The sequence below is a fragment of the Artemia sp. Qi Xiang Cuo genome, chromosome 5 (assembly GCF_049724085.1).
Source record: "Artemia sp. Qi Xiang Cuo chromosome 5, ASM4972408v1, whole genome shotgun sequence".
In the NCBI taxonomy this organism is placed as follows: domain Eukaryota; kingdom Metazoa; phylum Arthropoda; class Branchiopoda; order Anostraca; family Artemiidae; genus Artemia; species Artemia sp. Qi Xiang Cuo.
Window position 1 is genome coordinate 29932835 of NC_142798.1, and position 17554 is coordinate 29950388.

General features: G+C 37.3%; 1 protein-coding gene across 1 annotated transcript in view; it reads left to right on the plus strand.

The window, feature by feature from the left end:
- Positions 1–3330: 3330 nt before the first annotated feature.
- Positions 3331–17554, plus strand: part of LOC148952021 (endonuclease/exonuclease/phosphatase family domain-containing protein 1-like) — an 80540-nt gene continuing 66316 nt past the window's right edge. The window contains exon 1 of the mRNA XM_089089481.1: positions 3331–3400. The gene's annotated coding sequence lies outside the window, so the exon portion shown is untranslated. The remainder of the gene's footprint in view (positions 3401–17554) is intronic.

Here is a 17554-nt window from a genome sequence, read left to right on the forward strand (position 1 = left end):
TTTCAAAACTGTCCTGACAGACTTCCCCAAAAAAATTTGAAGATATCATTGGCCTACTCCCCCCCCCCCCTTCTATGCATACATGCGCATAATATTTAGTTTAAAATTGTTCATATAAACAATATTTATTCGCCACACCTAAGTAATAAAAAAACAAAGAGAAATTTAAATACTAAAAATACTATTTAAGTAGCTGTATACATGATAACCGAGCGCTGTAAATAGAATCTAAAACAACCACTTATTCCTTTTTCGGCAGAATATACACTTGAAGGTATAATTAAAACAGAACATACTCTTCTGTGTCTTCAAGAAGAGTATCAACGTATATTTTTTAGCTTTAACACCGATAAGACAGATGTTCTACCGTTTAACCATAAAGGAAATAGATGTCCAATATGAAGTATATCTGGCCCTGAAGTTGCTCTTGCTAGCAGTCTTACTTACCTGGGTATGCCTGTTGGAGCGAATATGAAAGAAACTGCAAACCTGGCACTGAAAATTTAAGCCAGCAAGATCTGGGCTGGGTTACGCGATAGCCTAAAAGTTCCTCACTTACTCACTCTAGCTCATGTTCGGTCTTTTTTTTAATTATGATAAGGGGAAGCAAGTTCACCGCCTTTGTTTTAAATTTGTAATGGGTCTAATTGAACAGTCAACATGGACAAGTAACTGTTTTCCCCAGAAAAAGTATCAACTGGTAAACCCAGGAGGAGTTATTGAGATGTCTATTAGTGATTTGTCTAATGACTATAAGGAGTCTCCGCATTTCCTTTTGTCTCGTGCTCGTAGCTTAAGAAGTATGTTTTTCTTTCTGTTGTTTCTCGTTTGCACTCCATCTTTTCTATGCCTTTCTAGTTCTTTTCCTTTTTTTCATGGGTTATGAAAAATTGATGATGATGAAATGGAAGCAACGAAATCTTAAGATGCAGTGAATGCAAGAATAAAATGCCTATGGTGTATATCAATGCTCTACGATTTTACTCAGAGTTTACTATGTTATTCGTATAATTCGCCACGTTTTTATGATATTTTCAAATTTGTCTTCAAGCTATAAAGTGAGTTGATGAACTATCTTTTTAGGGAGTTAAACTCTCAGCTGATCTTTCTTAAAAGACCCACCAACACCGAATCGTATTCTGCTGCGCTAAAAATCTGGGAGCAAATTTTCATCCTAAAAACCTTCCTCCATGCAGTCCTCAATAATCACGTATAAAAATTATTGCTAAATATCGGTATAAATAAAGGATATGAATGCGAGGAAGGTGTTGCAGAAATCTGTAAAAGTGTATCGGGGAAGGTGACATTGAATATGAGGATAGAGGAGGCATGACGGATTTTACCGCTTTTTTAACTTTTTAAACGTACTAAACTGAAAACGAGCAGATATAACTCATATAAAAGGTCAAGCTGAAACTGAACAAACATAAAGAAACAAAATCAAAAACAAACAAGTAATAGAATGAACCTCGGTAATTTAACCTAAACTTAACTTTTTCGCATGCTGACCAATGGTCTGCGTTGCGCAGGTACCGATAAACGCGAAGAATAATATTGTGAAGTTACACCTTCATTTGCTTTGCTGTTTTTCAGTAAGGTTGGGCGCATTGTGCCAATTTTGCGCATGTCAAAAAAATTCGGCGCAAAGTGGGCGCATTTTGCCTTCACAATAACAATGACAAAACTCAAAATTTTAGAGTCTAGTTTTTACTGACAACTTCTACTGACAGATTCAGGAATCTCTATAAAGAGAGGTGGAATTTTCAGAACCCCGTAGGGATTCTCAAATCACATTCCAGGCTCCATTTAAATTATTAAAGCGTGCATTATCCTTAGCGTGAAAAACCAAATGGGAAAGTGGTCAAATTTCGAAAAAAAAATACAGAAAAGAGTGGGAAAAGCTGACCTTTGTTTGACACAGCTCAAGCAGCTCTTTCTGTCTTAAGCTTCTTCATCAGCAACCCCTTTGTCGAGAAAGTGTATTCTGTTATGAATTTTTTCAAGTACAAGATTCAAAACAGGATGCACCTTAAAATGCTTAACTCTACTGTGACCTTCCGACTTAGGCTAAATTGCAAGAGAAAGTGCTACAGGGACTTTGATCCTGCACCCGCTATGCTGAATAGATTCACCATTGACATGTATAGCATCAAAAAACCATCCAATGACAAAGAAAATGAAGATGAAACTCTCGAGGAAATTTTGGGTGATATAGAAGGAGGGTTTACTGTTTAACTTTGAAAATGATCTTGAATACTAGTCGAAAATAAATGCAATATATGATTGAAAAATGTACAAAACTAATTCTAAGTTCATTAAAAGGAAAACAGAAATAGAATAAAAATCAGAACTGTTGAAGGACCTTGCCAAATACAATTTTGTCTCATATGTATGTCTTTGGCTTCTGTTTCATGACAAAATCTCAGAACATTGTCTTTAGCCTGCAATTTTATAGATAGTCGCATTGATAACGACCGGTCTATTTTCTTACCTTTGACTTGGTCGTTCTTGTCGTTCTAATTTATATTTTGAAAGCTACGAAACATTTTGTTCTCATGACTGTAGTTTGAGAATCTATATCTTTTTGCAGCTTAGAATTGCAATGTCATAAAAACGTTGCATAAAGAAGTAAACTTTGATGTCACTTATCTAAATGACATTTTGGAAAGATTTGACTTTCAAGGATCATGCTTCTCTGTAGTTCTACATTAGAAAATCCTATCTATTAGTTATCTTTATGAAATGTGCCTTTAACTTTCGCGTTTTGTATAACTTATCTGTATTGCAAGAGCAATATACTGAGTACCTATTTTTTTTTTAGTTCTTTAATCACAATTTCTATTATTGGTAGGGAATAATTCAGCATATTAGCCTGAAAGTAATGTAAAATACCACCTTAGATATTGGCAAGTATTTTTTTTTGTTAGATCTTCTTTAATTTCCTTCTTTAGGAACTAAGGAAAATATCTTTCTTGTCAAGCCAGAGACTGAGAACAGAAAACTTCGACCACAAAAGCGCATGTAATCAGTCAAAAATGTTTCACTGATTCAGATTTCGGAATACGGTGCCGAAATTTGTCAATGAAGACTGAATCCTACCAGTTTTGAGTTCTAGTATTCTGAAAAGCAAAATTCATACTATCTGGAAACATTTCCTCTGAATTTCCTTTTTTTTGCATTCATCCCTGCAAGATCTAATTTACCCTGAATTTCGAACTCCGCCCAAAATATATATAGCAAAAATGCGCTGAATTTTGCTTCCCTTCAGCAACCCCTAAAGTCAGGCACGTGGCATAACACATTCCAAGAGAATTCGCGTGATTTTGAAGTTTATAAGACATGATTACTTTCCCATAGGGTAATTAAAGGATGAAAAACACAGCTACAAAGAACAAAAAAGGCAGTTTTAGCTTAGTTTAACGCATTGAAAGAATAGAGAAGTTCTATAAAACAAATATCTTGCTATGACCCATGTGTTTTTACCAACCTAAAGTCCAATCAGCCAGAGCTACCTTTAGGCTAGCTTTAACTTGTTTACTCCATTGTTGTGTTTGTCTTAAAATGAACACATATTAGCTTTTTCTGTCTAAGGAATCAAAACAGTCCAAATTAGAATCAAGGTGCTGTGAAGCTCCTAAGCCTACCTTAGGCTATATCCTTTCCTCAGTATTTGCTGAGGCTCTGGTAGGCTAATCTTGGTACACAATTTGGGTAAGCCTTATATTAATAGACTAACCAGATAGATAAAAAATACCACTAGCATCAGAATTTCATCCCAGGTCCAAATATAACATTTCTGTTGCAAATAATTAACAGTTTGAATTATTAATTTTTTTGGGAAAAACTTACCACTAGCTTCAGAATTTCATCCTGAATCCAAATATGACATTCATTTCTGTTGCAAATTATTTTCAAAATTGCTACTAAGCTTCTTTAAAAACAATAAAACTTCTTTCATCCAAACAAACACTGTATGACAGCTACATATATGATTTTATAAATATCAGATAAATAGCACTTAATCTAAACAAACTAATCACTCATATCTAACTCTTCATCATCACTTTCTGATGCAATAGGGGTGTCACTGTCTGGTGCTCTAGGGGCCCTATCAATTCCAGGGGGACACAGTCCGTGGGGGAAGGGCTGCAAGTTATGAACTTCACCCATTGTTATATACAGTACTGGCTATTGGGAAGTATACAGATGTTTTCAGAGAGATTTTTTTCTGGTGAGGGGTTGGGTGAGGCAAGTACATGGGAGGACCCCCCCTTACCAGAAAAAAATCCCTCTGAAAACGTCTGTATACTTCCCAATAACCAATACTGTATGTAAACAATGGGCAAAGTCAAATCACCACTCAACAAGATTTAGTATATTTCAATTCAAATCACAGCCTTCAGCAAAATTTAGTATTTTTCAAATTGAATTGTTGCCATGACATTTCTATGAAATTAATTAAAAAAACTTTTTCCACAAATAAGTTTTTTAAAGAAAAGTAAAGAACTCCATTAAACAAAAAATGAGCAAAAATAAAATCAACTAATCTACCAAGCGTGAAACTACCACAAATCAGCATTGATAAATAAATGAAACCCAAGACAATCAGAAATTACAATAAATAATTGATTCAAACTCAAAACAAGCAGAAATTAACATAAGATGGGTGCAAAACCCCTATGTCTTCCGAAGGCCGGAACAAAATTTACACTTTACTGAAAAAAATATTAGTGTTTTTACTTTTATAATTTTAGTAAATCAAATAATATTAACATTTTGATTACTAAATATCAGTATATGTATATTAAACTGACAATGCACATTTATTTGTATTTTTTCAGTAAAGTGCAAATGTTGTTCTGGCCTTGGGAAGGCATAGGGGTTTTGATTTTATTTTTGCTCATTTTTGGTTAAATGGAGTTCTTTATGTTTCTTTGAAAAACTTATTTTGTCAAAAAGGTTTTTTAATTAATTTCTGTTTGTTTTATATTGACATAGTCTTTTCAAGGAAAAAGAAAACAACACTTTAAATCTTTTCATTTTTTAAGACGATATAGTTTGGCCTGCTATTTTTATGCTGGAGAAAAAGTTCAGCAATTTTTAACAACATACACCCTTTTAAAAATCTGGACACAAATAGTACTGTTTAATTTAGTTTCATACCTTGTCTAGTTGACCTGAAATAGAAAACTTGATACCATTTGCAAAAAAATCTGTTTACTTTCTTTGATAGCTTGGATACACTTATGCTATTTTGATTTGGTTAAATTTTAAGAGCAGAAGTAGCCCCAAGAGTTTGAACATGATACCCTCAGTGTTCTTGGGATTCTGCTGAGATGCCTTATTGGGAATTAGCATTACCACAGTGCATTTTGATTTAATCTTAAGGCAACATTTAGTATTTAAACATAATGGGCAAATGGGAGGGTGGGCGTGGGAGGGGGACTAGTTGCCCTCCAATCACTTTCGACTATTAAAAAGGGCATCAGCCCTTTCTATTTTCAATCAAATGAGCCCTTTTCAAAGTTCCCACAACAACTCCTTTGATATGGAGTGCCCTGGTCTAAACAACAACAACAACAAAAAATAATACATTATACCCACATCAATCTTTACTATAAAAATGTCAAGCCTTCCAATCACTTTTGACTATTAAAAAGGGCACTAGGCCTTTTGATTTCCAATCAAATGAGCCCTTTTTGAAACGACAACGCTTTCTATAAACACTTTATATGCCCCCAGGGCATAAATCACAACCCTTACCCTAAGGTCTCTTAGGGTGGTTGTCATCCTCTAAGACCAAATTTCCAGAACTTTCAACTATGTTAAACAAAATGGCTATCTCAAATTTTGATTGGATGTGTTTGGGGAAATGGTGGGCGTGAGAGGGGCGGTAGTCACTCTCCAATTACTTTCAACTATTAAAAATCAGCCTAGCCCTTTTAATTTCCAATCAAATGAGCCCTTTTGAAGTTTCTACAACAAAACTTTCAATAAAAATCTTATATGTCCCCAGGGTATAACTTACCACCCGTGCTCTGAGTGCTGGGGGGGGATGTCAGTCTCAAAGACCTAATTTCCAGAACTTTCTACTACATTGAACAAAATGGCTATCTGAAAATTTTGATTGGATGTGTTTTGGAGGAATGGTGGGTGTGAGAGGGTGTTAGTTAACCTCCAATCACTTTTGACTATTACAAAGGGCACTAGCCCTCTCAATTTCCAATTGAATGAACCCCTTTTGAAGTTTTACAACAACTCTATCTGTAAAAACCTTATATGACCCCAGGGCAGAACTTACAACCTTTGCCCTTGGGGCTCTGGGGGTTTGTCATCCTCAAATACATAATTTCCAGAACTTTCAACTAGGCTACATTGAAAAGATTGACTGTGTCTAAACTTTGATTGAATGTTTTTGGGGAAATGGGGGGCATAAGGGGGGGGGGGGTTAATTACTCTCCACTCACTTTTGACTATTAAAAAGGTCAATTTCAATTTCCATTCAAATGAGCCCTTTTTGAAATTTCTATATAAACTTTATATGCCCCCAAGGCATAACTTACAACTCTTGCACTGAGGGCTCTGAGGGGGTTATCATCCTAAAAGACCTAATTACAAGAAATTTCTACTGCATTGAACAAAATGGATATCTCAAATTTTGATTGGATGTGTTTGGGAAAATGGTGGGCGTGAGAGGGGTATTAGTTTCTCTCCAATCACTTTCTACTATTAAAAAGGCACTAGCCCTTTAAATTTCCAATTGAATGAGCCCTTTTGAAGTTTCTGTGCTTTCAATAAAAACCTTATATGCCCCTAGGGCATAACTTACAACCTTTACCCTGAGGGCTGTGGGGGAGGGGGTGTCATCTTTAAAGACCTAATTGTCCAATCTTTCTACTACATTGAACAAAATGGCTATCTGAAAATTTTGATTGGATGTGTTTGGAGGAATGGTGGGTGTGAGAGGGGGTTAGTTACCCTCCAATCGCTTTGGACTGTTATAAAGGGCACTGGCCCTCTCAATTTTCAATTAAATGAACCCCTTTTGAAGTTTTACAACAACTATATCTATTAAAACCTTATATGCCCCCAGGGCAGAACTTGTGACCTTTGCGTTTGGGGCTCTGGGGGGTTTGTCATCCTTAAATACATAATTTCCAGAACTTTCAACTACGCTACGTTGAATAAAATGGATATCTCGAAACATTGACTGACCAGATTTGGGAAAATTGTCGGCGAGAGAGGGGGTTAATTAAACTCTAATCGCTTTCGACAATTAAAAAGGGCCATACCCGTCTTCAACAAAATGGCGTTCATATAAAACTCCTGTTAAAACTTTCTGTATATACCGTATATGCCCCCCGGCTGTATCTCTCAACCCTGGTACTAAGGGTACTAAAGGCGTTGTCATCCCAAAAGACCTAATTTCAAGAACTTTCAACTACATTGAACAAAATGGCTATCTCAAAATTTTGATTGGATGTGTTTGGGAAAATGGTGGGCATGAGAGGGGTGTTAGTTGCTCTCCAATCACTTTCAACTACTTAAAAAAGCACTAGTCCTTTCAATTTCCAATTGAATGAGCCCTTTTGAAGTTTCTACGCTTTCAATAAAAACGTTATATGTCCCCAGGGCATAACTTACAACCCTTGCCCTGAGGGCGGGGGGGGGGGGGCTGTTATCCTTAAAGACCTAATTTTCAAAAATTTCAACTATGTGAATAAAATGGATATCTAAAATTTTGATGGGATGTGTGTGGGGAAAAGATGGGCCTGAGAGGGGGGGTAGTTGCCCTCAAATCACTTTTGACTATTAAAAAGGGCACTAGCCCTTTGAATTTCCAATAAAATGAGTCCTTTTTCTAATTTCTACAACAAAGATTTCAATAAAAATCTCATATGCTCCCAGGGCATAACTTACAACCCTTGCCCTGAGTGCGTGAGGGGGGGATGTCATTCTCAAAGACCTAATTTCCAGAACTTCCTAATACGTTGAACAAAATGGCTGTCTGAAAATTTTGATTGGATGTGTTTGGAGGAATGGTGGGCGTGAGAGGGGGTTAGTTATCCTCCAATCACTTTCGACTATTAAAAAGGGCACTAGCCCTCTCAATTTCAAATTGAATGAGCCCCTTTTGAAGTTTTACGACAGCTCTATCTGTAAAAACCTTATATGACCCCAGGGCAGAACATACAACCTTTGCCCTTGGGGCTCTGGGGGTTTGTCATCCTCAAATACATAATTTCCAGAACTTTCAACTAGGCTACATTGAAAAGATTGACTGTGTCTAAACTTTGATTGAATGTTTTTGGGGAAATGGGGGGCATAATGGGGGGGGGTTAATTACTCTCCACTCACTTTTGACTATTAAAAAGGGCAATTTCAATTTCCATTCAAATGAGCCCTTTTTGAAATTTCTATATAAACTTTAGATGCCCCCAAGGCATTAACTTACAACTCTTGCACTGAGGGGGTTATCATCCTAAAAGACCTAATTACAAGAAATTTCAACTACGTTGAACAAAATTGATATCTCAAAATTTTGATTGGATCTGTTTGGGGAAATAGTTGGCATGAGAGGGGTATTAATCGGTATCCAATCACCTTTAACTATTGAAAAAGGCACTAACCCTTTCAATTTCCAATAGAATAATCCCTTTTGAAGTTTCATCGCTTTTAATAAAGACCTTAGATGCCCCCAAGGCATAACTTACAACCCTTGCCCTGAGGGCTGTGGGGGAGGGGGTGTCATCCTTAAAGACCTAATTTTCCAAACTTTCTACTACGTTGAACAAAATGGCTATCTGAAAATTTTGATTGGATGTGTTTGGAGGAATGGTGGGTGTGAGAGGGGGTTAGTTACCCCCAATCACTTTTGACTGTTATAAAGGGCACTGGCCCTCTCAATTTTCAATTAAATGAGCCCCTTTTGAAGTTTTACAACAACAATATCTATTAAAACCTTATATGCCCCCAGGGCAGAACTAGTGACCTTTGCGTTTGGGGCTTTGGGGGGTTTGTCATCCTTAAATACATAATTTCCAGAACTTTCAACTAGGCTATGTTGAACAAAATGGCTATCTCTAAACTTTGATTGAATGTTTTTGGGGAAATGGTGGGCATAAGAGGGGGTTAATTAATCTCCACTCAGTTTCGACTATTATAAAGGGCAATTCAAATTTTCAATCAAATGAGCCCCTTATGAAATATCTATAACAACTTTCTATATAAACTTTATATGCCCCCAGGGCATAACTTACAACCCTTGCACTGACGGCTCTGAGGGGGCTATCATCCTAAAAGACCTAATTCCAAGAGCTTTCAACTACGTTGAACAAAATGGATATCTCAAAATTTTGATTGGATGTGTTTGGGAAAATGGTGGGCATGAGAGGGGTGTTAGTTGCTCTCCAATCACTTTCAACTACTTAAAAAAGCACTAGTCCTTTCAATTTCCAATTGAATGAGCCCTGTTGAAGTTTCTATGCTTTCAATAAAAACCTTATATGTCCCCAGGGCATAACTTACAACCCTTGCCCTGAGTGCTGTGGGGGGGGGGGGTTGTCATCCTTAAAGACCTAATTTCCAAAACTTTCAAATACGTTGAATAAAATGGACATCAAAAATATTGATTGGATGTGTTTGGGGAAAAGATGGGCCTGAGAGGGGGGTTAGTTGCCCTCAAATCACTTTTGACTATTAAAAAGGGCACTAGCCCTTTGAATTTCCAATAAAATGAGTCCTTTTTCTAATTTCTACAACAAAGATTTCAATAAAAACCTTATATGCTCCCAGGGCATAACTTACAACCCTTGCCCTGAGTGCTGGGGGGATGTCATTCTCAAAGACCTAATTTGCAGAACTTTCTACTACGTTGAACAAAATGGCTATCTGAAAATTTTGATTGGATGTGTTTGGAGGAATGGTGGGTGTGACGGTGGGTTCAGTTACCCTCCAATCACTTTTGACTATTACAAAGAGCACTAGCCTTCTCAATTTCGAATTGAATGAGCCCCTTTTGAAGTTTTACGACAACTCTATCTATAAAAACCTTATATGACCCCAGGGCAGAACATGCAACCTTTGCCCTTGGGGCTCTGGGGGGTTTGTCATCCTTAAATACATAATTTCCAGAATTTTCAACTAGGCTACATTGAAAAAAATGGCTGTCTCTAAACTTTGATTGAATGTTTTTGCAGGAATGGTGGGTGTAAGAGGGATGTTAATTACTCTCCACTCACTTTTGACTATTAAAAAGGGCAATTTCAATTTCCATTCAAATGAGCCCTTTTTGAAATTTCTATATAAACTTTATATGCCCCCAAGGCATAACTTACAACTCTTGCACTGAGGGTTCTGAGGGGGTTGTCATCCTAAAAGACCTAATTACAAGAACTTTCAACTACATTGAACAAAATGGATATCTCAAAATTTTGATTGGATGTGTCTGGGTAAATTATTGGCGTGAGAGGGGCGTTGGTTCCTCTCCAATAACTTTCAACCATTAAAAAAGGCACTAGCCCTTTCAATTTCCAATTGAATGAGCCCTTTTGAAGTTTCTATGCTTTCTATAAAAACCTTATATGCCCCCAGGGCATAACTTACAACCCTGTGCCTCCGGGCTGTGGGGGGGGGGGGGTGTCATCCTTAAAGACCAAAGTTCCAAAACTTTCCACTACATTGAACAAAATGGGTATCTGAAAATTTTGATAGGATGTGTTTGGAGGAATGGTGGGTGTGAGAGGGGGTTAGTTACACTCCAATCACTTCAGACTGTTATAAAGGGCACTGGCCCTCTCAATTTCCAATTGAATGAGCCCCTTTTGAAGTTTTACAACAACTCTATCTATAAAAACCTTATATGCCCCCAGGGCAGAACTTGCAACCTTTGCCTTTGGGGCTCTCGGGGGTTTATTATCCTTAAATACATAATTTCCAGAACTTTCAACTAGGCTATGTTGAACAAAATGGCTATCTCTAAACTTTGACTGAATGTTTTTGGAGAAATGGTGGGCAAAAGAGGGGGTTAATTACTCTCCACTCACTTTCGACTATTAAAAAGGGCAATTCCAATTTCCAATTAAATGAGCCCTTTTGAAATTTCTATAACAACTTTCTGTATAAACTTTATATGCCTTCAGGGCATAACTTACAACTCTTGCACTGAGGGGGTTATCATCCTAAAAGACCTAATTACAAGAACTTTCAACTACGTTGAAGAAAATGGATATCTCAAAATTTTGATGGGATGTGTTTGGGGACATGGTGGGCGTGAGAGGGGGGTTAGTTGCTCTCCAATCACTTTCAACTATTAAAAAAGGCACTATCCCTTTCAATTTCCATTTGAATGAGCCCTTTTGAAGTTTCTATGCTTCCAATAAAAACCTTATATGCCCCCAGGGCATAACTTACAAGCCTTGCCCTGAGGGCTATGGGGGGGGCTGTTATCCTTAAAGACCTAATTTCCAAAAATTTCAACTATGTGAATAAAATGGATATCTAAAATATTGATTGGATGTGTTTGGGGAAAAGATGGGCCTGAGAGGGGGGTTAGTTGCCCTCAAATCACTTTTGACTATTAAAAAGGGCACTAGCCCTTTGAATTTCCAATTGATGAGTCCTTTTTCTAGTTTCTACAACAAAGATTTCAATAAAAACCTTATATGCTCCCAGGGCATAACTTATAACCCTTGCTCTGAAGACTTTAGGGGAGTGTCCTGCTCAAAGGTATAATTTCCTGAACTTTGAACTGCCTGGAACAAAATGGATATCTTAAAATCTTTATTGGATGTGTTTGGGGAATTGGTGGGCATGGAAGGTGTGTCAGTTGCTTTCCAATCACTTTCGACTATTAAAAAGGGCGCTAGCCATTTCATTTTCCAATTGAATGAGCCCTTTTTGAAGTTACTATGACAACATGTTATATAAAAACCTTATATGCCCCCTGGGCATTATTTACAACCCTTTCCATGAGGGCTGTGGGGGTTGTCATCCTCGAAGACCTAATTTCCAGAACTTAAAACTACGCTGAATAAAATGGCTATCTCAAAGTTTTGATCAGATGTGTTTGGGGAAAAGGTGGGCGTGAGAGGCGGGTTAGTTTCCCTCTAATCACTTTTAACTATTATAAAGGGCACTAGCCCTTTGAATTTCTAATCAAATGAGCATTTTTGGAAGTTTCTACAACAACGCCTTCTATAAAAACATTATATGTCCCCAGGGCACAACTTACAACCTTTGCCCTGAAGGCTTTGGGGGAGTGTCCTCCTCAAAAACGTAATTTCTATCTGGAAATCAACTATGCTGAACAAAATGGCTATCAAAAAATTTTGATTGGATGTGTTTTGGGAAATGGTGGGCGTGGAAGGGGTGTTAGTTACCTTCCAATCACTTTCGACTTTTAAAAGGGGCACAAGCCACTCCAATTTCCAATCGAATGAGCCCTTTTTGAAGTTTCTATGACAACTTCTTTGATACAAAGGGCCCTGCTCTAAAGGAAAAAAACTAATAAATAGCCTAATACATTGTGCCAACATTGTACTTATATGCCCCCAGGGCATAACTTAAAACCCTTGCCCTGAGGGTTGTGGGGGAGTGTCCTCTTCTTTACTTAGTCCCCGTTTCTTGTCTTGTTCTCGAGTGTCCCTGTTCTTTACTTAGGCAGCACGATTGTGCTGCCTATGATTTAGACAGCAACTTTCTATATAAACCTTATATGCCCCCAGGCATAACTTACAACTCTTGCACTGAAGGATCTGAGGGGGTTATCATCCTAAAAGACCTAATTTCCAGAACGTTCAACTACGTTGAACAATAAGGATATCTCGAAATTTTGATTGGTTGTGTTTGGGAAAATGGTGGGCATGATAGGGGCGTTAGTCGCTCTCTAATCATTTTCAACTATTAAAAAATTCAGCATTCCTTTCAATTTCCCATTGAATGAGCCCTTTTGAAGTTTCTACGACAACGTTTTCAATAAACACATTATATGCCCCCAGGGCATAACTAACAACCCTTGTACTGAGGGCTTTGAGGGGATTTTCATCCTAAAAGACCTAATTTCCAGAACTTTCAACTACGTTGAACAAAATAGATGTCTCAAAATTTTGATTGGATGTGTTTTGGAAAATGGTGGGCATGAGAGGGGTGTTAGTTGCTATAATCACTTTCAACTATTAAAAAAGGCACTAGCCCTTTCAATTTCCAATTGAATGAGCCCTTTTGGGGTTTCTACAACAATGCTTTCAATAAAAACTTTATATGCCCCCAGGGCATAATTTAAAAACCTTGCCTTGAGGGCTGTGGGGGGAGAGGTTGTCATCCTTAAAGACCTAATTTCCAAAACTTTCAACTACATTGAATAAAATGGCTATCTAAAAATTTTATTGGATGTGTTTGGGGAAAAAGTGGGTGTGAGAGGGGGGTAAGTTGTCCTGAAATCACTTTTGACTATTAAAAAGGGGACTAGCCCTTTGAATTTCAAATCGAATGAGCCCTTTTTCAAGTTTCTACAACAAAGATTTCAATAAAAAAACTTATATGCCCCCAGGGCATAACTTATAACCCTCGCCCTGAAGACTGTTGGGGGATTGTCCTGCTCAAAGGTATAATTTCCTGAACTTTGAACATTGTGGGACAAATTGGCTATCTCAAAATTTTTATTGGATGTGTTTGGGGAAATGGTGGACGTGGTAGGTGTGTTAGTTGCCTTTCAATCACTTTCGACTATTAAAAAGGGCACTAGCCATTTCAATTTCCGGTCAAATGAGCCCTTTGTGAAGTTTCTATGAGAATGCATTCTATAAAAACCGTATATGCCCCCAGGGCGTAACTTACAACCCTTACCCCAAGGGTTGTGGGGGAGTGTCCTCCTCAAAAACATATTTTCTACCTGGAAATCAACTATAATGAACAAAATGGCTATCTCAAAATTTTGAGTGGATGTGTTGGGGGGAATGAGGGGCAGGTGGGGGCGGGGTGGCTCGTTGCCCTCTAATCACTTTAGACTATTAAAAATTGCCCTATCCCTTTTAATGTACAATAGAATGATCCTTTTTTGATGTTTTTACGACAATATCCTTCTATAAAAACCTTATATGCCCCCAGGGCATAACTTACAACCCTTGCCCTGAAGGCTTCGGGGGTGTGTCCTCCTCAAAAACATAATGTCTATCTGGAAATTAACTACGCTGAACAAAATGGCTATCTCAAAATTTTGATTGGATGTGTTGGTGGGTGTAAGGGGTGTTAGCTGCCTTCCAATCACCTTCGACTATTAAAAAGGGCACTAGCCACTCCAAGTTCCAATCGAATGTGCTCTTTTAGAAGTTTCTATGACAACTTCTTTGATACAAAGTGCCCAGCTCTAACCGAAAAAATAATAAATCTTGCATTGTGCCAACATCGTTCTTATATACCCCCAGGGCATAAATTGAAACCATTGCCCTGAGGGCTGCGGGGCAGTGTCCTCCTCAAAAACATATTTTCTATCTGAAAATCAGCTACGCTGAACAAAATGGCTATCTCAAAATTTTGTTTGGATGTGTTTGGGGGAATGATGGGCGTGGGTGGGGGCTATAAGCCCTCTGATCACTTTCGACTATTAAAAGTGCCGGGTATGGAGAAAGAAGAAGAAGAAAAAAAAATAATACATTGTGCCCACATTGTTCTTTACTTAGGCAGTGCTATTGTGCTGCCTATGAAAAACAGGAAAATTGAAGAAACTTAAAGAAGCTTAGAAGTAATTTTGAAAATAGCTTGCAACAGAAATGAGTGTTATATTTGGACTCAGGATGAAATTCTGATGCTAGTGGTATGTTTTTTTTATCTATCTAATTAGTCTGCTAATATAAACCTTACCCCAAAATTCCTTTCCTGAAGTTGAAGTAAATTTTTAATTATCAACACAATTTTGTTGTAAATATTGGGGTCAGTTAACATAACTGACCTACAATTGTTTAAATGATTGTGGACTTGCACCACCAAATTTTGTCCCTCACCTGTCTAGTAATGAACATAATAATGTTTCTCTGTCTCTTGGTGACTTTTCATTTGTTTATTCTACAATAACTTGCTCACCTACTGTTTCTTCTTTGTCATTTCATAGTGCTGTATTCAACAATTTTACCAGTCCTTTGGTTCCAGCTTACTCTAGTCCTGCATCCTCTCAGATTTTTACTTCACCATTTCTAATTACTGATACAGTAGTTCTAAAGAAACTTACATCCCTCAAACTGAATAAATCTGCTGTTTGAGACAGCATTCACCCACATATCCTACATGAATGTCGTACAGTTTTGTGTCAACCTCTTATCCTGGTGTTCGAGTTATCATTAAGTCTGTCCAGACTACCTCTAGGTTGGAAAACTGCACATATCATTCCTATATTTAATAAAGGTGGAAAGGACCTTGCAGAAAATTATCAACCCATTAGCACAATATCAGACCCATTAGCATGAATGTTTTTCTGAACATTAATGTTACTAAAGATAAGGATCTGCTAATCAACAAACTGCTAAATTTTGATGTTGTATTCCTACAGGAGCATCTACTTTCCAAAGTTAGGATGAACAACTTAAGGCAGTCTGCTACTCATGATATAATTATTTGAGAAGCAAAAATACCTACTGTCCTTTTTCTGGTGGCACTGCTATCTTCATTTGGTCAGGATGTCACCCTATGCAAATGTACTCTGATGCTAATATTCTAGTAATCCAGCGTAATAATATGGATTATGTAAATGTGCTTTCTCCTATACAACAATTGAGATGCCTAGTTGTTTATTGCTTTCGCCAAAGCTTGCCCTAAACTGAAATCTTACTTCATAAAATTGGCACATAAAAATGTTCATTTGCTCTTAGCTGGAGGTTTGAATACTGATATAGTGGCCTCTTCTGATTGCTTTGAACTTTTGCTGGACTTTCTGCAAAGTGCCCATCATGTTGCTGTTAAGAACCTGAATTATACTTATGTTTGTAACTGTGGCTCCATTAAATCCAACCTGGACTATATTATTATGTCTAAGGGTGGTCTAATTAAATCCAAGGTGTCTTTTGGTGAGGATAAAACCAATAACCATCATCTTCTTATTTTGTGCCTTATTGAGCCTCTTAATGTTCAAGCACACTTGAAGTTCCTTAGTCATTATTGAAAGCCCAATTGGAATCAGATAAACATTGAGATTTATATTACCACTTCATGCACTCTACTTTCTGCTATTGAAGTCCTGTTTCACTGGCTCTAGACCCTGATTCTAAGGCTGACCTGAATTTATATTATTATCCAATAGTTGTATGGCTGAAGCTGCCACAAGGGCTGTGGTCCCCATGGAGAATGTGTTTTCTGGGTTGTGCAAGCCCCTGTGGAATATATATTTGAAAGTGAAAAAAAGTTAAGAACTGTAGAAAGTTTTGGTTGCAATTATGAAATGCTGGTGATCAAGCTTTTTCTGGTGCTGTGTTTGCAAATTTAACAAGAAAGGAATGTAAATCCTGCTTACACAATACAAAGCTCTATGCATGGGATGCTCCAAATAGTAAAAACACTTGGAATAAAGTTATCAATAGCCACAAGTGCACTCCCCCTGCCCAGTTTGGACTAAACCTTTCAAATTTTGTCCACCATAATATTGACATTTTTTCTGTATTTAATCCATATATTCGGATTCATTTTTCTAATCAACTTACATTTGGTCCTGCCAATGTCTGTTTGTCAACCTAGAGTTCTTCCAATAAGTATGAGTGATTTACAATGGGCACTGAAGAAAGTAAAAAATTCAGATTCTCCTGACTTCGACAGCCCATGCTTGAGGAATTTTGCTTATGATTGCCTATTATTGTTGATCCACCTCCAATTATTGTTTCAGATTTGTATAGCTCCATCTCTGGTTCCTGATTGTTTTATTTCTGATGGTGTCACATCTATACTTTGGCAAGGTAAAGATCCAGATTCATGTCCAAATTATAGACTGATTACTGTATCTTGTTTCATTAGTTAGATTTTTGAATTTATTCTTTTGCCTAAAATAACTTCTTAATGTTATTTTTTTATCTTTTCAATTAGCTTTTAGAAGAGGGGTTGGTTGTCCTTAGATGTATCATGTACTCACCCAGTTGCTGAAGGGAGCTTTTGGTCAGAAGTGCTCAATGTATTGCTGCATAGTAGACATTTCTGGGGCTTTTGATAATGTTGTTTATACCCAGGCCTTGTCTTCCCTTGCTTGTTCTGGATCACAGTAAAGATATTATACAGTAGTGAAAAGTCCTATACTCTCCATTGAAAATTGTTGACACAGATCTAAAACCACACAAGATTCATTACCTCACCTTTGCGCATGCGCAATGACAAATTTTTCTGACGGAAAACCAAGTAGCAACTCAAACTACAGCTTTGACGTATTTGCTCAGAGTCTATCTATGGCTCTGAAATATATGCTCAGGTCTAATTACACGTTATGAAATGGGGGCCATGTTTAGAAAAGTTTTCACTACTGGTATATACTACTGGTACTTATACTGTGTTCTGGTGTCAACTAGTCAGTTATTTCTGTATTGCA